The sequence below is a fragment of the Spermophilus citellus genome (assembly GCF_964194105.1).
Source record: "Spermophilus citellus genome assembly, chromosome: 4".
NCBI lineage: Eukaryota > Metazoa > Chordata > Mammalia > Rodentia > Sciuridae > Spermophilus > Spermophilus citellus.
In genome coordinates, this window is record NC_138185.1 from 227433337 (window position 1) to 227456682 (window position 23346).

The 23346-nt window shown below is 59.9% G+C and overlaps 2 gene segments (V, D, J or C); both read right to left on the reverse strand.

Moving 5' to 3' along the window:
- The window catches only part of LOC308646103 (immunoglobulin heavy constant alpha 2-like), a 145316-nt gene that overhangs the window by 25106 nt on the left and 96864 nt on the right, over window positions 1-23346 (reverse strand).
- LOC308647391 (Ig gamma-1 chain C region-like) lies at window positions 15892-18518 on the reverse strand. The segment is given in 4 exons: window positions 18404-18518; window positions 17204-17494; window positions 16420-16749; window positions 15892-16308 (listed from the first exon to the last, which is right to left on the reverse strand).

Genomic DNA, 23346 nt, shown 5'->3' on the forward strand with positions numbered 1-23346 from the left:
GACAGAAGAGCTCCTTCTGTCTGTACAGGTGATGACTGATGGATGATTGACAGCAGTGCCCTTCTGTCTGGACAGGTGATGACTGATGGATGATTGACAGCAGTGTCCCTTCTGTCTGCACAGGTGATGACTGATGGATGATTGGCAGCAGTGCCCCTTCTGTCTGCACAGGTGATGAGTGACAGATGATTGACAGAAGAGCTCCTTCTGTCTGGACAGGTGATGACTGATGGATGATTGACAGCAGTGCCCTTCTGTCTGGACAGGTGATGACTGATGGATGATTGGCAGCAGTGTCCCTTCTGTCTGCACAGGTGATGACTGATGGATGATTGACAGCAGTGTCTCTTCTGTCTGGACAGGTGATGACTGACAGATGTTTGACAGCAGTGCCCCTCTGTCTGCACAGGTGATGAGTGATGGCTGATTGACAGCAGTGTCCCTTCTGTCTGCACAGGTGATGACTGATGATAACTGACAACAGTGCCCTTCTGTCTGGACAGGTGATGACTGACAGATGATTGAAGCAGTGTCCCTTCTGTCTGGACAGGTGATGACTGATGGATGATTGACAGCAGTGTCCCTTCTGTCTGCACAGGTGATGACTGATGGATGATTGGCAGCAGTGCCCCTTCTGTCTGCACAGGTGATGAGTGACAGATGATTGACAGAAGAGCTCCTTCTGTCTGGACAGGTGATGACTCATGGATGATTGACAGCAGTGCCCTTCTGTCTGGACAGGTGATGACTGATGGATGATTGACAGCAGTGTCCCTTCTGTCTGCACAGGTGATGACTGATGGATGATTGACAGCAGTGTCTCTTCTGTGTGGACAGGTGATGACTGACAGATGTTTGACAGCAGTGCCCCTCTGTCTGCACAGGTGATGAGTGATGGCTGATTGACAACAGTGCCCTTCTGTCTGGACAGGTGATGACTGACAGATGATTGAAGCAGTGTCCCTTCTGTCTGGACAGGTGATGACTGATGGATGATTGACAGCAGTGCCCTTCTGTCTGCACAGGTGATGAGTGACAGATGATTGACAGCAGTGTCCCTTCTGTTTGCACAGGTGATGACTGATGGATGATTGACTGCAGTGCCTCTTCTGTCTGGACAGGTGCCGATTGATGGATGATTGACAGCAGTGTCCCTCCTATCTGGACAGGTGATGACTGATGGATGGTTGGCTGCAGTGCCCCTTCTGTCTGCATAGGTGATGACTGATGGATGATTGACAGCAGTGTCCCTTCTGTCTGCACAGGTGATGACTGATGGATGATTGACAGCAGTGCCCCCTCTGTCTGGACAGGTGATGACTGACAGATGATTGACAGCAGTGCCCCTTATGTCTGCACAGGTGATGACTGATGGATGATTGACAGCAGTGTCCCTTCTGTCTGCACAGGTGATGAGTGACAGATGATTGACAGCAGTGTCCCTTCTGTCTGAACAGGTGATGACTGATGGATGATTGACAGCAGTGTCCCTTCTGTCTGCACAGGTGATGAGTGACAGATGATTGACAGCAGTGTCCCTTCTGTCTTCACAGGTGATGAGTGACAGATGATTGAAGCAGTGTCCCTTTTGTCTGCACAGGTGATAACTGATAGATGATTGACAGCAGTGTCCCTTCTGTCTGCACAGGTGATGACTGATGGATGATTGACTGCAGTGCCCTTCTGTTTGCACAGGTGATGAGTAACAGATGATTGACAGCAGTGTCCCTTCTATTTGCACAGGTGATGACTGATGGATGATTGACTGCAGTGCCTCTTCTCTCTGGACAGGTGCCGATTGATGGATGATTGACAGCAGTGTCCCTCCTATCTGGACAGGTGATGACTGATGGATGGTTGGCTGCAGTGCCCCTTCTGTCTATCTATACAGGTGACAACTGACAGATGGTTGACAGCAGTGCCCTGTTTGTCTTGACAGGTGATGGTTGACAGATGAGTGACAGAGGTGCCTCCTCTGTCTGTACAGGTGACAATTGACAGATGATTGACTGCAGTGTCCATTCTGTCTGCATAGGTGATGAATGACGGATGGTTTGCAGAATTGCCCCTGAAGGTCCCTTCTGTAGGCAGGTGTGAGTGTGCCCTGAGTGTCACTGTGTGTGTGTGTGTGTGTGTGTCCCCTGAAGGTCCCTGTGCTGGCAGGCGTGTGTGTGCCCTGATTGTCCCTGTGTGTGTTTGTGTGTGTGTCCCCTGAAGGTCCCTGTGTAGCAGGTGTGTGTGTGCCCTGATTGTCACTGTGTGGGTGTGTGTGTCCCCCGAAGGTCCCTGTGCAGGCAGGTGTGTGTGTGCCCTGATTGTCACTGTGTGTGTGGGTGTGTGTGTCCCCTGAATGTCCCTGTGCAGGCAGGTATGTGTGCTCCCTGATTGTCCCTGTGTGGGTGTGTGTGTGTCCCTGTGCAGGCAGGTGTGTGTGTGCTCTGATTGTCACTGTGTGTGTGTGTGTGTGTGTCCTTGATGGTCCCTGTGCAGGCAGGCATGTGTGTGCCCTGATTGTCACTGTGTGTGTGTGTGTGTGTCCCCTGAATGTCCCTGTGCAGGCAGGTATGTGTGCGCCCTGATTGTCCCTGTGTGGGTGTGTGTGTCCCCTGAAGGTCCCTGTGCAGGCAGGTGTGTGTGTGTTCTGATTGTCATTGTGTGTGTGGGTGTGTGTGTCCCCTGAAAGTCCCTGTGCAGGCAGGTATGTGTGTGCTCTGATTGTCACTGTGTGTGTGGGTGGGTGTGTCCCCTGAATGTCCCTGTGCAGGCAGGTATGTGTGCACCCTGATTGTCCCTGTGTGGGTGTGTGTGTCCCCTGAAGGTCCCTGTGCAGGCAGGTGTGTGTGTGTTCTGATTGTCACTGTGTGTGTGGGTGGGTGTGTCCCCTGAATGTCCCTGTGCTGGCAGGTATGTGTGCGCCCTGATTGTCCCTGTGTGGGTGTGTGTGTCCCCTGAATGTCCCTGTGCAGGCAGGTATGTGTGCACCCTGATTGTCCCTGTGTGGGTGTGTGTGTCCCCTGAAGGTCCCTGTGCAGGCAGGTATGTGTGTGCCCTGACTGTCACTGTGTGTGTGTGTTTGTGTCTTCCCTGATGGTCCCTATGCAGGCAGGGGTGTGTGTGCCCTGATTGTCACTGAGTGGGGGTGTGTGTGTCCCCTGAAGGTCCCTGTGCAGGCAGGTGTGTGTGTGATCTGATTGTCACTGTGTGGGTGGGTGTGTGTCTCCTGAAGGTCCCTGTGCAGGCAGGCATGTGTGTGCTCTGATTGTCACTGTGTGTGTGTTTGTGTGTGTGTGTCCCCTGAAGGTCCCTGTGCAGGCAGGCGTGTGTGTGCCCTGATTGTCATTGTGTGTGTGTTTGTGTCTTTTCTGAAGGTCCCTGTGCAGGCAGGTGTGTGTGTGCCCTGATTGTCCCTGTGTGTGTGTGTGTGTGTGTGTCCCCTGAAGGTCCCTATGTGGGTGGCGTGAGTGTGCCCTGATTGTCCCTGTGTGTGTGTGTGTCTTCCCTGTAGGTCCCTGTGTGGGTGGCGTGAGTGTGCCCTGATTGTCCCTGTGTGTGTGTGTGTGTCTTCCCTGTAGGTCCCTGTGTGGGTGGCGTGAGTGTGCCCTGATTGTCCCTGTGTGTGTGTGTGTGTCTTCCCTGTAGGTCCCTGTGTGGGTGGCGTGAGTGTGCCCTGATTGTCCCTGTGTGTGTGTGTGTGTCTTCCCTGTAGGTCCCTGTGTGGGTGGCGTGAGTGTGCCCTGATTGTCCCTGTGTGTGTGTGTGTGTCTTCCCTGTAGGTCCCTATGTGGGTGGCGTGAGTGTGCCCTGATTGTCCCTGTGTGTGTGTGTGTCTTCCCTGTAGGTCCCTATGTGGGTGGCGTGAGTGTGCCCTGATTGTCCCTGTGTGTGTGTGTGTCTTCCCTGTAGGTCCCTATGTGGGTGGCGTGAGTGTGCCCTGATTGTCCCTGTGTGTGTGTGTGTCTTCCCTGTAGGTCCCTATGTGGGTGGCGTGAGTGTGCCCTGATTGTCCCTGTGTGTGTGTGTGTCTTCCCTGTAGGTCCCTGTGTGGGTGGCGTGAGTGTGCCCTGATTGTCCCTGTGTGTGTGTGTGTGTGTCTTCCCTGTAGGTCCCTGTGTGGGTGGCGTGAGTGTGCCTTAATTGTCACTGTGTGGGTGGGTGTGTGTCCCCTGAAGGTCCCTGTGCAGGCAGGCGTGTGTGTGACCTGAGTGTCCCTGAGTGGGTGTGTGTGTCCCCTGACGGGCTCTGTGGGCAGGGTGCTGGCTGGCTGGTGTCCTGTGGGCTCATGACCGGATCCTGCCTTGTATTCCAGGTGTGTGGTCATGGAGGTGGCAGAGCGCAGGGTGTCCCTGCTGGGCCTCCTGACTTGGGTGTGGCGAGGCTGTGGGGACCTGGCTGAGGCAGGACGAGGACTGGGTTCTGGGCTGTGTCCCCTCAGCAGTGGGGTGGCAGGATAATGGGGCTGGGTCCCTGGCCTTCTCAGGAGTGGGCGGGGTGGAGTAGAACCCCTAGGGGTTGCTGTGGGGTCTGTGGGGCACAGCATCAGAACCGGCTCTGAGCTGGAGGAGACACTCAGAGGCCTGGGGAGGCCCAGAGTGGGTCTCGTGGCCTCCTTGCCTTCCCCCTGCAAGCTCCTGTGTCCCTGGGCACCCACTGCCTCCTGGGGCTCTGGCCTGTCCTCCTCAGCCTGGCCTGGCCCTTCATCCTTGGCCTCTGTCCCCTGCTGAGTGCTCAGGGAGCCTTAGCAGCCCCTGTGCTGGGTGTTGGTGGACCAAACTCTGTCCCTTACCCCATGGTGACAGGTCCTTCCTGCAGTCCGACCAGAGCCCGCCCTGCTGCTCTGCGACTCCCTGGGGCACGTGTGGTGAGCCGTGGCAGTGTGGGCTCTGCACCTGAGGCCAGCGCTGCTGCAGACACGTGTGCCCAGATGGCTGCTGTCTCCTTCTAAGTCCATCCGTCCACTCTGCATGCCAGGCCCTCCACAGGTGCCACACCTGGGCGTCACACCAGGACACCACAGTGGACATCACCCCATGATGTCACAGTAGTGCCACATACAGATGTCACACCAGGTGTAGCACACCACAGGTGCACAGATAGGTGTCACACAGATAGGCCAACTGAGTTGGCCCAGGGACATGCCTGTGAGGCAGCGCCTGGAGCCTGGGCTGGTCCCAGGCTGCAGGGACAGGTGGTTCCCGGGGCCAAGCTGGGCCGACCCTGAGAGACCCAGGTGGTTGGTAGGATGGTGAGAACTGGGGGTGGGGGCCCACGTGCAGGGGCCTCAGGAGGTGGCAGGAGGCAGACTTGGGCTCCCACAGGTGCAGAGCTGAGGAGGGGCCTGGGTTGCTCTGGAGGGGCTGGGCCGTCCGTTCTGGGCCTTTGTGTCCAGGAGCAAGACCATGGGGTTGGTTGAGGCTTGAAACAACATGAGGTCCCCCCAGAGGCTCAGCAGCTGGAGGCTGACACTTGGTCCAGGAGAGGGAGGCGGGAGGCAGGGACAGGCATGGGGAGGAGCGGGGCCCACGGCCGGTCTGGTCTCAGTTAGATGGTTAGGGTGAAGGAGAGGCGGGGTGTGGACTGAGCCCACGTTGCTGAGTCCCAGGTGGGTGAGCGGGACCCAAGAGCAGCAGGTGTGCGAGTGGTCATGTCCATTGGCCTGGCAGCTCTCAGGCATGAAGTCGCTGAGGACATGGGCCAGGCTGCAGCTGAAGCTCTTGGCCAAGGGAGTGCTGGCCACACTGGTTGTGGTGGATCCAGATGACTGTGTCAGGAATGGGGCTGAGGACATGGGGAGGCCTCGTCTCTGCCCAGGAGCCATGTCCTGGTGGGAGGCAGGCTCTACGTGAAGCCACCTCTCCATCCCTCTCAGTGGCTTGGCCAAGGAGTGACCCTGGGCTTCCATTCCTCAGCCTCGCTGGGCTGTCCACTCTCAGGACCAATGCCTGCACGGTCTCACCTGACACAGGGAGGCCCCAAGAGCCCCAGCAGCAGAAGACAGGGTGCTGGGGAAGGTGCCTGCCTGCAGGGCCCTGAGGGTGGGAGCATGCGCTGAGCTGAGAGGTCTTCATCTTGCTCGCCTTCAAGGGGGGGTTGGTCCTACCCACTCTGGCCTGGGTTTTATCTGCACGTGCTGGAGGGCCTGGTGGCTCCAGGGTGCTCTCCCTTGGTTGGGACGGGCCCCTGTTCTGCACCCCAAGTTCTGCCTTCCTGCACCCGGCACCCTGTCCTGAGGCCTGCACAGCTGTCCAGACACCCAGCCTGGCCCAGGTTCCCTGCCGCTCACTGCCAGTGGGCATTGGCAGCAAATCCAACGCCTGTCTTGGCCTCCAGGTCCCTGTGAGGCTCCCACGGCAGCAGTGCCCCTCAAGTGGGGTCAGCCCCACCCTGGGCAGGACGCGTCTCTTGTCCACTTAAGCAAAGACCCAAATAAACACTTTCTAACAGCTTGAGGCCTGGCCCCTAAACGCCCTTCTGGAACCCAGGCAGCCCCTGCTCCTGCATCCACAGGGCGCTCGCTCCCAAAGCACGGGCTGGAAAGTCCCCCAGCTGGGTCTCTGTCTCCCAATGTCCATGTTGGCTGCAGCCCAGCAGTATCTTCCAGGACCAGAGCGGCCCCTCTGCAGCATCTCCTGGGGAGGGAGGACAGAGCCTGATGTCGACACAGTGCCGTCTACAGACACAGCTGGCCTCCTATGGGAAGCTGAGTGGCCCCTGGCAATTCTTTGCCTCCTGGACTCTACATAGCCCCTTCGCCCTCCCCACTGCCTGTATGTCTCACAGGGAAGTTGAGCTGGGCTGGCTGTGGACTCTCCGTGTTCCACTGGGCTGCCCTCACATGCCAGGCTGTGTTCCCTGGTCTCTGCAAACGCCCCCACCCTGTGCCCCTGCCTGCTGCTCTTGGCACCTGGGTGCCCTGGGGGCTGAGTGGCCCTAGAATGGGTAGCACCTGCCCTGGAGGGGGTTGTGTAGGATTTGGGACTTGGAGCTGATGCTGGGGACGTCAGGGTGGGACGGCGCATTTGCAAGAGAGGAGGCAGGGTGGTTGTGGGCCGGTTTGTGCCTCCACACCCACATGCTGAGGTTGTGACCCAGGACCTCAGGATGAGCCACACTGGGATGGGCTCACCAGGGTGGGCCTGAGGCCCTAGGACTGTGTCTGCGGAAGAGGAGACCAGGACTCCCACAGGCACAGGGGACAGCCTGTGAGAACACAAGGAGAAGACCTTGAGTGCAAGCCAGGGAGAGAGGCCCAGGCCTGCCCTGCCTCTACCCAGGAGCCCTGGCCTCCGGGACACTATGGATAGGGTCTGTTGCTGAAGCGTCCAGCCTGCGTCCTGTCATGGCTTCCAGAGCTGACTGTGCAGCACGCACACCTCCTGCCTGGTGTGGCCAGCTGGGGAGACCCTGCTTGGCCACCTGCTTCCCAGGTCTCCCCAGAGTGACCTGGTCAGGCACAGGCAGCATCCAGCTGGGAGGAGGGTGCCTGCATGTAGGAAAGGCCGTGGGAGCAGGGCTGGCGGCCAGGCAGGGTGAGGCTGCAGGAGGGAGGGCCGGACAGGCCTGGCCTGGCCTTGTGGATCCCCTCGTGCATGATGGCGGGGCTGGTGGACACAGCAGAGCACAGAGTCCCAGGGTGTATAAAGGATGTTTAATATCATTCTGAAAAAACCTGAAAAGACATTTTGGGGTTCCCGTAACTAGAAGAAGAAAGCTACCAAAGCCAGAAGTGTGCAGGTCCTGGCCACTGTCCTGAGCCCCCTGGGAGGTCCCTCTGTTCTCTCCTATTAAATCCAGAAGTGTGCAGGTCCTGGGCCACTGCCCTGAGCCCCCCTGGGAGGTCCTGCTGTTCTCTCCTATTAAATCCAGAAGTGTGCAGGTCCTGGGCCACTGTCCTGAGTCCCCCTGGGAGGTCCCTCTGTTCTCTCCTATTAAACCAGAAGTATGCAGGTCCTGGGCCACTGTCCTGAGCCCCCCTGGGAGGTCCCTCTGTTCTCTCCTATTAAAGCCAGAAGTGTGCAGGTCCTGGGCCACTGCCCTGAGCCCCCCTGGGAGGTCCCTCTGTTCTCTCCTATTAAAGCCAGAAGTGTGCATGTCCTGGGGCACTGCCCTGAGCCCCCCTGGGAGGTCCCTCTGTTCTCTCCTATTAAAGCCAGAAGTGTGCATGTCCTGGGGCACTGCCCTGAGCCCCCCTGGGAGGTCCTGCTGTTCTCTCCTATTAAAGCCAGAAGTGTGCAGGTCCTGGGTCACTGCCCTGAGCCCCCCTGGGAGGTCCCTCTGTTCCCTCCTGTTAAAGCCAGAAGTGTGCAGGTCCTGGGGCACTGTACTGAGCCCCCTGGGGAGGCCTTTCTGTTTTTTGTTATGTCTTTTCCTCTCTGGAAACTCTGACTCGGTGTTTGCTCCTGAGTAGTGATGGCACAAACAGATCCTGGGGGCCTCTGTCCGTCATCACTGTCCGCCAGCCGTGGCTCCCCAGGCCCTGGGCTCTCTGGAGGGGCTTCTGGTCCAACCGCCGTCTGTGGCCTGGCTGTGTCCTGGCCTCCTGTGCCCCACTCTCTGCCTGGTGCTCTCAGTAGCCTCAGTCCATGCCTGGGCTGCCTTGACACTGTCCAGCCACTCTCCTAGAGGGACACCTGGCTGATGCCCACCCTCTCAGGTGGTCTCTGCCCAGCACTCGCCAGGCCTCCAGGAATGGCCACATGTGCCCAGGTCCTTCTGAGTGGTCTCCCTGGTGTGGAGCTGGGTCCCACTGTGGGAAGTGGCTTCTTGGACTCACTGCAGTTGCCCCCATGCAGAGAGGGTCCGAGGTGCTGTCCTGTGGGTAGAAACCCACCTCTGAAGCGGGTGGGCCAAGAGGAGGGGCCAGTGCACAGAGACCCCATCACACAGGAGGCTGCTTCCCAGGAGCCAGAGAGACTCGGGGTTTGCAGAATAACCTAAGACGGGGCTTGGCGCGGCACGGGCGGGAGTGAAGGCCATCTGAGTGACCGCAGGAAGCCCTTCCCGGGGCTCCCCTGCTGGGGAGTGTTGGCCCCGAGCTTCCCAGCTCAGGTGGAGAGGTCCCCACTCAGTGTTCTGAGGACCTCACCTTCTCTCTCAAGAAACCCTGCTGTGTGGAGGCTGGAGTGGACAGGGTCAGTGCGAAGCTGTCTCTGCCCTGGTGGACTTCAGCAAGCTGACCTCAGCCTCGTCTCGGGTGAGTGGCTTTTCCCCTGAGGGCAGCGATGTCCTGGTGAGGTGCACATGTCCCCTGCTGGCCCTGGCCAGTGTCTCGGGCCAGGGGTGGTCTGTGTCCAGGCTGATGAGGTCTGGGGGTACAGCCTGCTCTCCAGAGGTCCTCAAAGGGCAGGAGCAGGGCTGCAGGGTCAGTGAGTCGCAGGGTCAGTGGGTGATGAGGTCCAAGGGCAGGGTGGCTGGGGAGCCAGGGTGATGGCCATGATGGATGGTCCTCCAGGGTCTGGGAGGCCCTGGGCCCGTGCAGGAGGTGGCCTAGGCCCCCTGCCCGATCATGTTCCTGTAGTCAGGGGCGATGGTCGGCTTCAGCTCCACCACCGAGGAGAAGATCCAGTTCACCTGGAGAACAGCACAGGTGAGCCCACAGTCACCTGAGGGAGAGCTGGGGACAGTGAGGTGACAGCGTGGCGACAGTGGGGGACAAGGTGGAGACAATGAGGGACAAGATGGGGATAGTGGGGGATAAGGTGAGGACAGGGTGAGGATGGTGGGGGACAGGGTGGGAGAGTGTGGGGACAGGGTGGGACTATAGGGGACAGGGTGGGGACAATGGAGGACAGGATGGAGATGTGGGGGACAAGGTGGAGACAATGAGGGACAAGATGGGGATAGTGGGGGATAAGGTGAGGACAGGGTGAGGATGGTGGGGGACAGGGTGGGAGAGTGTGGGGACAGGGTGGGACTATAGGGGACAGGGTGGGGACAATGGAGGACAGGATGGAGATGTGGGGGACAAGGTGGAGACAATGAGGGACAAGATGGGGATAGTGGGGGATAAGGTGAGGACAGGGTGAGGATGGTGGGGGACAGGGTGGGAGAGTGTGGGGACAGGGTGGGACTATAGGGGACAGGGTGGGGACAATGGAGGACAGGATGGAGATGTGGGGGACAAGGTGGAGACAATGAGGGACAAGATGGGGATAGTGGGGGATAAGGTGAGGACAGGGTGAGGATGGTGGGGGACAGGGTGGGAGAGTGTGGGGACAGGGTGGGACTATAGGGGACAGGGTGGGGATAATGGAGGACAGGATGGAGATGTGGGGGACAATGTGGAGACAATGAGGGACAAGATGGGGATAGTGGGGGATAAGGTGAGGACAGGGTGAGGATGGTGGGGGACAGGGTGGGAGAGTGTGGGGACAGGGTGGGACTATAGGGGACAGGGTGGGGACAATGAAGGACAGGATGGAGATGTGGGGGATGAGGTGGGGGACAGGGTGGGTACAGGGTGGGGACAGGGGTGGGCTGTGGGGGAAATGTGGGGACTGTCTGGGGACATGGTTGGGACGGTGGGGGACAGGATGGAGATGGTGGGGGACAATATGGGGGACAGGGTGAGGATGGTGGGGGACAGGGTGGGAGAGTGTGGGGACAGGGTGGGACTATAGGGGACAGGGTGGGGACAATGGAGGACAGGATGGAGATGGTGGGGGACAATGTGGAGACAATGAGGGACAAGATGGGGATAGTGGGGGATAAGGTGAGGACAGGGTGAGGATGGTGGGGGACAGGGTGGGAGAGTGTGGGGACAGGTTGGGACTATAGGGGACAGGGTGGGGACAATGAAGGACAGGATGGAGATGTGGGGGATGAGGTGGGGGACAGGGTGGGTACAGGGTGGGGACAGGGGTGGGCTGTGGGGGAAATGTGGGGACTGTCTGGGGACATGGTTGGGACGGTGGGGGACAGGATGGAGATGGTGGGGGACAATATGGGGGACAGGGTGAGGATGGTGGGGGACAGGGTGGGAGAGTGTGGGGACAGGGTGGGGACTATCGGGGACAGGGTGGGAGAGTGTGGGGACAGGGTGGGGACTATCGGGGACAGGGTGGGGACAATGGAGGACAGATGGAGATGGTGGGGGACAATGTGGGGGCCAGGGTGGGCCAGGGTGGGGACAGGGTGTGGGCTGTGGGGGAAATGTGGGAACTGTCTGGGGACATGGTTGGGACGGTGGGGGACAAGGTGGGGGACAGTGTGAGGATAGTGGGGGATGGTGTGGGGAATAGGGTTGGAAAAGTGTGGGGACAGGTGAGAATAATGAGGAAATGTTGGAGATAATGGAGGGGACAGGGTGGGGGACAGTGTGAGGACAGTTGGGGGACAGGATGGCAACAGTTAGGACAGTGGGGGACAGTGGGACACGGTGGAGGACAGCGTGAGGGATTGGGTAGGGGACAATTTGGGTAATTGCATGGGGTACAGGGTAGGGACAGGTGGAGGACAGGTTGGGCACAATGTCGGGAGATGTGGAGGCAGGTGGGGAGCAGGGTGGAGACACGTTGGGAAAAGTGTGGTGGACAGCATGGAGCTCATAGTGGACACAGCATGGGACACAGCATGTGGGACATCATGGGGACAGCATGGGACACATCATGGGACAGTGTGGAGATTATATGGGGACAGCATGGGACACACCATGGGACAGTGTGGAGATGGCACAGGGACAGCATGGGGATAGCATGGGGCACATCGTGGGACAGTGTGGAGATGGCACAGGGACAGCGTGGGGATAGCATGGGACACATTGTGGGACAGTGTGGAGATGGCACAGGGACAGCGTGGGGATAGCATGGGACACATTGTGGGACAGTGTGGAGATGGCACAGAGACAGCATGGGGATAGCATGGGACACATCATGGGATAGTGTGGAGGTGGCACAGGGACAGCATGGGGATAGCATGGGACATACCAAGGGACAGTGTGGAGATGACACAGGGACAGCATGGGGATAGCATGGGACACACCAAGGGACAGTGTGGAGATGACACAGGGGTAGCATGGGGATAGCATGGGACACATCATGGGACAGTGTGGAGATGACACAGGGACAGTATGGGGAGAGCATGGGACACATCATGGGACAGTGTGGAGATGGCACAGGGACAGCGTGGGACATCATGGGACAGTGTGGAGATGACACAGGGACAGTATGGGGATAGCATGGGACACATCAAGGGACAGTATGGAGATGGCACAGGGACAGCATGGGGATAGCATGGGACACATTGTGGGACAGTGTGGAGATGGCACAGGGACAGCATGGGACATCATGGGACAGTGTGGAGATGACACAGGGACAGTATGGGGATAGCATGGGACACATCAAGGGACAGTATGGAGATGGCACAGGGACAGCATGGGGATAGCATGGGACACATTGTGGGACAGTGTGGAGATGGCACAGGGACAGCATGGGACATCATGGGACAGTGTGGAGATGACACAGGGACAGTATAGGGATAGCATGGGACACATCATGGGACAGTGTGGAGATGGCACAGGGACAGCGTGGGACATCATGGGACAGTGTGGAGATGACACAGGGACAGTATAGGGATAGCATGGGACACATCATGGGACAGTGTGGAGATGACACAGGGACAGTATAGGGATAGCATGGGACACATCAAGGGACAGTATGGAGATGACACAGGGACAGCATGGGGATAGCATGGGACACATCATGGGACAGTGTGGAGATGGCACAGGGACAGTATAGGGATAGCATGGGACACATCATGGGACAGTGTGGAGATGACACAGGGACAGTATAGGGATAGCATGGGACACATCATGGGACAGTGTGGAGATGACACAGGGACAGTATAGGGATAGCATGGGACACATCAAGGGACAGTGTGGAGATGGCACAGGGACAGCATGGGGATAGCATGGGACACATTGTGGGACAGTGTGGAGATGGCACAGAGACAGCATGGGGATAGCATGGGACACATCATGGGATAGTGTGGAGGTGGCACAGGGACAGCATGGGGATAGCATGGGACATACCAAGGGACAGTGTGGAGATGACACAGGGACAGTATAGGGATAGCATGGGACACATCAAGGGACAGTATGGAGATGGCACAGGGACAGTGTGGGGATAGCATGGGACACATTGTGGGACAGTGTGGAGATGGCACAGGGACAGCATGGGACATCATGGGACAGTGTGGAGATGGCACAGGGACAGCGTGGGACATCATGGGACAGTGTGGAGATGACACAGGGACAGTATAGGGATAGCATGGGACACATCATGGGACAGTATGGAGATGGCACAGGGACAGTATAGGGATAGCATGGGACACATCATGGGACAGTATGGAGATGGCACAGGGAAAGCGTGGGGATAGCATGGGACACATTGTGGGACAGTGTGGAGATGACACAGGGACAGTATGGGGATAGCATGGGACACATCATGGGACAGTATGGAGATGGCACAGGGACAGCATAGGGATAGCATGGGACACATCATGGGACAGTGTGGAGATGGCACAGGGACAGCGTGGGGAGAGCATGGGACACATTGTGGGACAGTGTGGAGATGGCATGGGACACATCATGGGACAGTGTGGAGATGACACAGGGACAGCGTGGGGATAGCATGGGACACATTGTGGGACAGTGTGGAGATGACACAGGGACAGTATGGGGATAGCATGGGACACATCATGGGACAGTGTGCAGATGGCACAGACACAGCATGGGGATAGCATGGGACACATCATGGGACAGTGTGGAGATGACACAGGGACAGTATGGGGATAGCATGGGACACATCATGGGACAGTGTGGAGATGACACAGGGACAGCGTGGGGATAGCATGGGACACATTGTGGGACAGTGTGGAGATGACACAGGGACAGTATGGGGATAGCATGGGACACATCATGGGACAGTGTGGAGATGGCACAGACACAGCATGGGGATAGCATGGGACACATCATGGGACAGTGTGGAGATGACACAGGGACAGTATGGGGATAGCATGGGACACATCATGGGACAGTATGGAGATGGCACAGGGACAGCGTGGGGAGAGCATGGGACACATTGTGGGACAGTGTGGAGATGGCATGGGACACATCATGGGACAGTGTGGAGATGACACAGGGACAGCATGGGGATAGCATGGGACACATTGTGGGACAGTGTGGAGATGACACAGGGACAGTATGGGGATAGCATGGGACACATCATGGGACAGTGTGGAGATGGCACAGGGACAGCGTGGGACATCATGGGACAGTGTGGAGATGACACAGGGACAGTATGGGGAGACCATGGGACACATCATGGGACAGTGTGGAGATGGCACAGGGACAGTGTGGGGACAGCATGGGACACATCAAGGGACAGTGTGGAGATGGCATGGGACACATTGTGGGACATCATGGGGACAGCATGGGACACAACGTGGGACAGTGTGGAAAGGGCATGGGAATAGTATGGGGATGGCACAGGATATATCATGAGAGTGTGGAGATGGCATGGGGACAGTGAGGGACAGCATAAGAAAACCGCTGGACTGTGGGAAGTGTGGTGTCACGGGGGATGGCATGGGGACAGCACGGGGACAGTGTGGCCGACCTTGAAGAGAGTGACAGTGGCACTGTAGCACACGCTGAGCAGGAAGAGGCTGATGAAGATGGTGAGGGTCGTCCACAGCCCGTCCAGCTCCCCGTCCTGGGCCTCTGCACAGCTCTCATCCAGGCTGAGCTCTGGACAGGGAGGGGGTGGTCAGTGTGTGGCGCCAAGGTGGGACCTGGGAGCTGCCTCCCGGGGGCCGGGAGAAGGGCCGCTGGGCTGGGCCAGCAGTGCGCGTACTGGGGCCAGGTTTCCCTGGTGGCCTTCTCTGGTGGGCCTCAGTCCCCGGCTCCTCCCACTGGGGCCCAGCTCATCCAGACCCCCTGGCTGTGGACGGTGCCTGGACTTCATGGGAGCTCCTTGCTGCGAGCTCCAGGCGTCAGTGCTGGGGCTGGCCAGGCAGCACTGGGCCTGTGACCCTGCAGGGATGTCCCTGCAGCCTGTGTGGCCCCTGCTTATTCAGTGGTGACCAGGCCAGGGGCTGGAGAGATGGCAGAGCCTGTCCCTGGTGTGGCCCCAGCTACAGGGACGGTCTGCGCTGGGGAGGGAGCTGGATCTTGTGGTAAGGGGGTGTGTGCCTGTGTGGGGGTCAGTGTGGTGTCGGCCCTGGGTGTGTCAGGGCTTGGGTGTAGGTGCCTCCTGAGAGGAGGCTGGGATCTGAGCTGGTCAGTGTGTGAGGCCGTGGGTGAGCCCGTGTGCTTGTGAGTGTTCACTGAGCGGACACTTGCTGGCTCTGGGTGTGTGCATGTTGCCCGTGTGAGGCCCCAGTGTGCACGAGTGTGGGCAGGTGCCATGTGGGTTGGTCCAAAGGGTCTGGGCTCTGTGTCTGTGTGGTTTTCTGGACAGTCCCTCCCTTGGGCCATTCAGGGCTGCCGGATGTGGGTGTTCCCAGGGGTGGGCAGTGCAGGGAGGGCCTATCCCCACTCCCATGGCTAGTCAACCCCTGCATGGACACAGAGAGACCCTTGGACAGGGAATCAGGACACAAGGACAGTCTCTGACAGGGGGCTGTGTCCTTTCCTGGGGGCTCCTGAGAGGTACCTCCCTGATCAGCCAGAGTTGCTGGGGCTGGGGAAGGTCTGGGAGAGGCTCAGCCTCTGGCCAAGCCTCGTGCCCTGCGGGGGCAAACCCCAGCCAGCTGCGCAGACACTGGCTCTGGGTCTGGCCATGTGGGACCCCTCCCTCTCTCCAGCCGTGACAACTTGGGCCTCGGAGGCAGCCTGGCCGACAGCCCACAGCCCAGGTGTGCCAAGAGCTCTCTGCCTCAGAAAGAACCAGGATAGTCTCAGAGGGTCCCAGGGCAGGCTGGGTGCTTTATTGACGCGGGCAGGTGAGGGAAGGTGACAGTGTCCTCGTGGGGTGAGGACTCGCCAGGCTCATTTACCCGGGGACCGCGACAGGGTCTTCTGGGTGAAGTGGTTGTGCAGAGCCTCGTGCATCACTGAGCATGTGTAGAGGTTTCCTTGCTGCCAACTGTTCCTGTCCACCCTGAGCTTGCTGTAGAGGAAGTAGGTCCCGTCGGAGTCCAGGACGGGCTCCGTGGTCTTGTAGTCCTGCTCCGGCTGCCCCTGTTTCTCCCACTCCACAGCAATGTCGGCAGGATAGAAGCCTTGGATGTAGCAGGTCAGACTGACGGTGTTCTTGGTCAGCTCCTCCTGGGCCGGGGGCAAGACGTACACCTCTGGCATCCGGGGTTGCCCTGTGGAACAGAGGTCAGCACAGAGGTCACTGACAGGGCAGTGGCGGGCCGAGCCAGGCTCCATGTGACCGGGCAGCCCCATGCCCTGCCCTGCCCGCTGCCCTCTCCCACCTTTGACTCTGGAGATGGTCTTCTCGATGGGGGTGGGCAGGGCACTGTTTTTGACCTTGCACCTGAACTTCTTGCCATTCAGCCAGTCCTGGTGCTTGATGGGGAGGACACTGACCACGCGGATTGTGCTGTTGTGCTGCCTCTCCTGTGGCTTCGTCTCAGCTGTGTTCACCTCCACGTTGTCCACATACCAGCTGAACTGGACCTCGGGGTCTTCCTGGCTCACATCTACCACCACGCATGTGACCTTGGGGGTCAGGGAGATCATGAGCGTGTCCTTGGGCTTTGGGGGGAAGATGAAGACGGATGGTCCCCCCAGGATTTCAGGAGCTAGTGTGGGAGAGATGGAGGACACGGGTCAGCACCTGGGGCCTGCCCTCTGCCTGAGACTTCTCTGGGCACCCATCCCGCTCCTTCGGCTTAGGGCAAGGCCTGGTGACTTACGTGGACATGGTGGACATGTTGCAATTGGTGGGATCTCACAGGGAGCTGCAGGAGAGAAGGATGGGGTTACTGAGGTCTGCAGGAGGAAGGCACCCACAGAGACAGGGAGACTTTTGACCTGGACGCGCTCAGGTTAGGGCCAGGCTGCTCTGGGGTTTGGCTCTTGGCAGGCCTATGAGCAGTGCCCAGGAGCCAACACGTGGGCATCCAGACTTTGCCTGCCCTGGGCCTGGTGGAGACAGAGCACTCTCCCTGAGCATGAGGCATGGCAGAGTTCTCCAGGTGGCACAGACCTGCCTGACTTCCAGGGGACCCCTCCCCGTGCAGGCTGTCCCCTTACCAATGGTCTTGTCCACCTTGGTGCTGCTGGCCGGGTGGGCTACATTGCAGGTGACAGTCTGGCTGGGCCAGGTGCTGGTGGGCACAGTCACCATGCTGGTGACAGAGTAGAGCCCTGACTGCAGGACAGCTGGGAAGGTGCGGACTCCACTGGACAGGGATCCTGAGTTCCATGTCACGGTCACCGGCTCAGGGAAGTAGCCCTTGACCAGACAGCCCAGGTTCACTGAGGAGCCAGATATGTCTCCAGAGCTGGGGGCCAGGGGGAAGACTGATGGGGACGTGGTCGAAGCTGCAAGAGAGAAGATACTGAGTGAGCTGTGCTGGACGCAGATGGACCCAGGCCCACAGAAGGCCCGCTGTCCTTGGCTCTCCCCAAGCATCAGGCAGGGTCTGTTGTTGGGGTTTGTGGGCATCAGGTACCCACCTGGTAGGCTCTACCTCCCTAGGTGATCCCCCACCTCAAGGATGCCCAGGCCAGGCCAGACCTCTCCTGATGGGCTTCCAGAAGGACACAGAGCCAACTGTGCAGTTAGCCCTGTGTGCCACCCCCTGCCCTTGTGGGAGAGGCTGCACGCGGATCCTTTAGCATCTGATGACCACTGGACCTGTGTGGCCCTGGGGCTCCCAGCCCCTTCCTGGGCTCTGCCCGTGGTGGGTGCCATCTTGGGTCCTGCTGGCCCACCAGCTCCCTGTCCCCATGTGCTTCCTGTGGGCATCTGGCCTGACTAGTGGCATTGTTCTCAGGTCCCCTGTGCCCTCCATTGTTACCGAGGAGTCCTGCTCTGGGTAGGTTTGGCTACCTCTGCCTGGGCTCTGCTCCCTCACCTCGACCCAGAGCCCAGGCCTTGGACCTAACCCTGCAGGGTCAGGTGTTTTGGAGTTGGCTCTGAAGCAATCCAATGGCCTCATTCCTGGTCCCTGGTCCCTAGGCCCTGCCCTGAGACAGCCCCTGGGACCCTCCTGATTGGGTCCCCCTAGCCCTGAGCTCTGACTCATCACTGGACCCGTCCCTCCCCAGGTCTTCCTGCCCTGCTTCCTGAGGTGCACCATGGGCACTCTCCTTGGCCCTCTTGCCTGCCCCTCAGAGCCCCTCTGCAGCTCTGGCCTGGCCTCCATGGCACCTGTGAGCCCCGACTTCTCCCGAGCCTTCTTTCCCAGGGCCCTTGGGACTCAGCCCAGGATCCCCAGCCCTCAGCACAAGGCCCTGGGCACACAGCCAGGGCTGCCATCTGCTCCTCTGGGAGCCCCAGCCCCAGAGACCTCTCCACCACCAGGCCCTCCTGGGCCAGCACGGGTTCTCTCTGTAGCCCCATCTTGCCCCCTGCCAGGGACCCAAGGAGCCCCAAGCCCCTTTGTTCCCTTCCCACCAGCTTGCTCCCGCCAATCCTCCTGTGCTGTGGGGTGAGAGGAATGTGTACAGCCCCGGAGACCAAGGATGGGTGATCTGGGGCCAGTGGAAGGGCAAGACAAGCAGGTTCCTTGCTGTCCTGTAAGCACCAGGTTCTGGAAGCTCAGTCTCTTCCCAGCAGTCAGCCGACGGCTGCTTCCCTGAGCTCCTGTCCCCTTCTGGCTCCCTCCCACCTTGAACTCAGCACACCTCAGCCCTGCTCTCTGCTCTGGGCAGCCCTCTGTAGCCCCCGCCTCAGCCCTGCTCTCCGTGGCCCTGCCCACTCCTGGCCAGCTCAGAGCACAGCAGCCGTGGGCGTGAGCCCCTTCTAGCCTCCCGAGCTCAATGGGCTGCCTGCAGAGCACTGTGCTGTGTGCTCTGGATGCCCAGAGGCCTTGTGGCCACTCCTGGCCTGCCCTTGCTCACCTGCTGCCCCAGTGGCCTGTGCAGGATGCTTTGCCCCTGGTGCTTTGCTTCTGCTCCCCTGTGTTGTCCTCTGCAAAAAAGGTCCCCACCCTGGGCTCTGCAAACCCTCCTCAGCCCCTGTTAACCTGCATCTGCTCAGCTCCTGCAGGGACCCAGGGACCCTGTAGCTGGATCCTGCAGACTCTACCTCTGGGATTGCCCTGGTCGCCCAGCTGCTCCAGGACACTGTGGCTATTGTCTGTTCCCCTGAGTTCTGGGAATGTCAGCAGACAGAGTGGTCCCTGACCTGCCCCAGCTCACCTGTAACTCTTATGTTCTGGTCCCCTGAGGTCCTGGGGCTTCCTGAACACCTCCAGCACCCCACCTGTACCAGCTAAGCTGCAACTGCTCTGCCAAGTTACCCTGAGCTCCTGGGGCTTCCCGGGCCCCTCCAGCACCCCCACCTGCCCCAGCTAAGCTGCAACTGCTCTGCCAAGTTACCCTGATCTCCTGGGGCATCCGGGCCCCTCCAGCACCCCCACCTGCCCCAGCTAAGCTGCAACTGCTCTGCCAAGTTACCCTGACCTCCTGGGGCTTCCCGGGCCCCTCCAGCAACTCACCTGCCCCAGCTAAGCTGCAACTGCTCTGCCAAGTTACCCTGAGCTCCTGGGACTTTCCAGGCACCTACAGCACCCCACCTGCCCCAAATCACACACAGCTATTCTGCCCCTTGTCTTCTGAGCTCCTGGGTTTTCCTTGGTACCTTTAGCACCTCTGCATCCCCTAGCTCACCTGCAACTGCTCTGTCCAGGTCTCCTGAGCACTAGGGGCTTCCTGGGTACCTTCAGTACTCACACCTACCCCTGTTACTTGGAACTGCTCTGTCCAGGTCCCCTGAGCTCCTGAAGCTTCCCTGGCACCTCCTGAATCCCCACTTCCCCCAGCTCACTTGGAACTGGTCTGTCCAGGTCCCCTGAGCTCCTGGGGCTTCCCAGGCACCTCCAGCACCCCATCTGCCCCAGCTCACCCACAGCTGCTCTGCCCAGTCACCCAAAGCTCTAGGGCGTTCCTGGCTCCTCCTGCATCCCCACCTGCCCCAGCTCACCTGTAACTGCTCTGCCCAGGTCTTCTGAGCTCCTCAGGTTTTCTAGGCACCTTGAGCACCCCCACATTCCCCTGCATAACAGTAAGTGCTCTGTCCAGGTCCCCTGAGCTCCTGGGGCTCCCCAGTCACTTTAAGCACCCCAACCTGCCTCAGCTCACCTGAAACTGTTCTGTCCAGGTCCCTTGAGCTCCTGGGGCTTCCTAAGCCCTTCCAGCACTATCAACGGCCAAGTTCACCAGTAGTTTCTCTGCCCCTGGCTCCCTGAGTTCCTGGGGCTTCCCAGACACCTCCAGCACTACGCTTGCCCCAGCTCACGGTAACTGCTCTGCCCAGGTCCCTGAGCTCCTGGAACTTTCCTGGCTCTACCAGCACCCCCACCTCCCCAGCTCACCAGTAACTGCTCTGCCCAGGTCCCCTGAGCTCCTGGAACTTTCCTGGCTCCACCAGCACCCCCACCTCCCCAGCTCACCAGTAACTGCTCTGCCCAGGTCCCTGAGCTCCTGGAACTTTCCTGGCTCCACCAGCACCCCCACCTCCCCAGCTCACCTGTAACTGCTCTGCCCAGGTCCCCTGAACTCCTGGGGCTTCCCAGGTACCTCCAGCACCCTAACCTGCCCCAGCTCACCAGTAACTGCTCTGTCCAGGTCCCCTGAGCTCCTGGGGCTTCCTGGGGACCTCCAGTACCCCCATCTGCCCAGCTACACCTGTAACTGCTCTGCCCAGTTGCCCTGAGCTCCTGGGGCTTCCCAGGCACCTCCAGAACCCCAACCTGCCCCAGCTCATCTTTAAGTGCTCTTCCCAGGTCCCCTGAGCTCCTGAGGCTTTCCGGCCACTTCCAACACCCCACCTGCCTAGCTCCACCTGTAAGTGCTCTGCCCAGGTCCCCTGAGCTCCTGGGGCTTCCCAGGCACCTCCAGCACCCCAACCTGCCCCAGCTCACCTGTAAGTGCTCTGCCCAGGTCCCTGAGCTCCTGGAACTTTCCTGGCTCTACCAGCACCCCACCTCCCCAGCTCACCAGTAACTGCTCTGCCAAGGTCCCCTGAACTCCTGGGGCTTCCCAGGTACCTCCAGCACCCCACCTCTCCAGCTCACCTGTAAGTGTTTTGCCCAGATTCCCTGAGCTCCTGGGGCATCTCAGGTTCCCAAGCACCCCGACCTGCCCAGGTCAACTGTAAAGGCTCTGCCCAGGTCCCCTGAGCTCCTGGGGCTTCCCAGGCACCTCCAGCACCCCAACCTGCCCCAGCTCACCCGTAACTGCTCTGTCCAGGTCCCCTGAGCTCCTGGGGCTTCCTGGGGACCTCCAGTACCCCCATCTGCCCAGCTACACCTGTAACTGCTCTGCCCAGTTGCCCTGAGCTCCTGGGGCTTCCCAGGCACCTCCAGAACCCCAACCTGCCCCAGCTCATCTTTAAGTGCTCTTCCCAGGTCCCCTGAGCTCCTGAGGCTTTCCGGCCACTTCCAACACCCCACCTGCCTAGCTCCACCTGTAAGTGCTCTGCCCAGGTCCCCTGAGCTCCTGGGGCTTCCCGGGTACCTCTAGCACCCCACCTGCCCCAGCTCATCTGTAAGAGCTCTTCCCAGGTCCCCTGAGCTCCAGGAGCTTCCCGAGTACCTTATCACCCCCACCTGCCCAGCTCACCTGTAAGTGCTCTGCCCAGGTCCCCTGAGCTCCTGGGGCTTCCTGGGCACCTCCAGTATCCCCACCTGCCCAGCTCACCTGTAAGTGCTCTGCCCAGGTCCCTGAGCTCCTGGGGCTTCTGGGCACCTCCAGCACCCTCACCTGCCCCAGCTCACCTTCAGATGCTCTGTCCCTGGTGCCCTGCGCCCTGGGCTTCCCCAGCCTTCCAGCACTCCACTGCCCAGCTCTCTTGTAGCTGCTCTCCCTTGGTTCTCTGAGCCGCGGGACTGCCCAGGTCCCTCAGCATCCCTGCTTTCCCCAGCTCACCTGTGGCAGCTTGGACCCTGGTCCCAGGGGTGGCTCCTGGGTGGCTCACGACTCTCAGGCACCCCACCTGCCCAGCTCACGGGCACCTGCTCTGCCCAGGTCCCTGAGCCCAGAGCTACCTCGTCCCACCCCACTCTCCTCAGTGGAGGCTGTGTCCTCCTCTGGCCTCACCCTCTTCCCAGGACTGGCCTTGCTCCCAGAGCCCCCGAGGCTCCCATCCTCTCTCCAGCCAGCTGTGTCCAGCAGAGCCCGCTGGTCCTGCCCTGCCCCTGGAGGAGGCCTGGCCCTGTGTCCCTGTGCTCCAGGCTTCCTCTGCACCTGGCTCTGGAGGCTGCCCTGGCCCTGCCTCCTCGAGGTGCCCTTAGCTCTGCCTCATACCCACAGTCTCCAGGAGAGGCCATGTTGTTCCTCTGACCCCCTCCTGCCCCATCCCCTCATGTCCGTGAGTAGGACGTGTGTCCAGCTCTGGTGGCCTGGCAGTGCCCTGCCCCAGGTTCCCGTCCCTCACTGGTTGGCACTTTCTAAGGCAGACCCCTGGGTGCTGTGCGAGGCCCTCTGTGTGGGGCTGTGCTCTCGCTCCCTCCCACATCCCGTGGCCCCTGGGATGCTGGGTCCTGAAGGGCCACTGTGACCCAGGCTCCATGTCCTCTCCTCCTGTGGCCTCCTCTCCCTGTCAACCCCACTCACCTTGTGGGGCCTTGAAGGGCCCTTGCCAGCCCTTCCTGCTCTGTCCCCTACTGCCACCCACTCTGCTCTGTCCTGTGCTCCCAGGTGTCACGGCTATTGTCCCCAGAGGTGCAAGTCCCCCCCCCCGCCCCCCGCAGAGAGTAAGAACAGGACTGAAACTGGTGGCATGCACACTTCCCTAAGTTCCCGTTTCTGCGTCAGAGGGTGAGGGGGTTCACCTGGCTGAGGCCATCTCGTGTGGGCATGTGGTGGTGGGGAGCAGTGCCTTGGGTCCCAGGGGAGAAGGGGGAGGCCCAATCCCACTGCTGCTCTCTGCTCTTGCCTGGGGCTGGCCCGCGTTTGTGCAGTTAGGCCCTCCACCCTGACTGCCTCCCTGGGACTGGGACCCCTCAGTACCTGGGCAGCCCCCTGACCCTCTGACCCCAGCCTGGTTCTGGTGGCTGCTGCTCCCTGGACCTCTCTGCAGACAGCTCTTTCTTGGGAGAACCCAGATCCTCCAGAGCAGGAGGAGAGTGGGGGTCCTGGGATTGGTGGGCGCAAGCTGGTGGGAAGGGAAGAAAGGGGCTTGGGGCTCCTTGGGGTCCCTGGCAGGGGGCAAGATGGGGCTACAG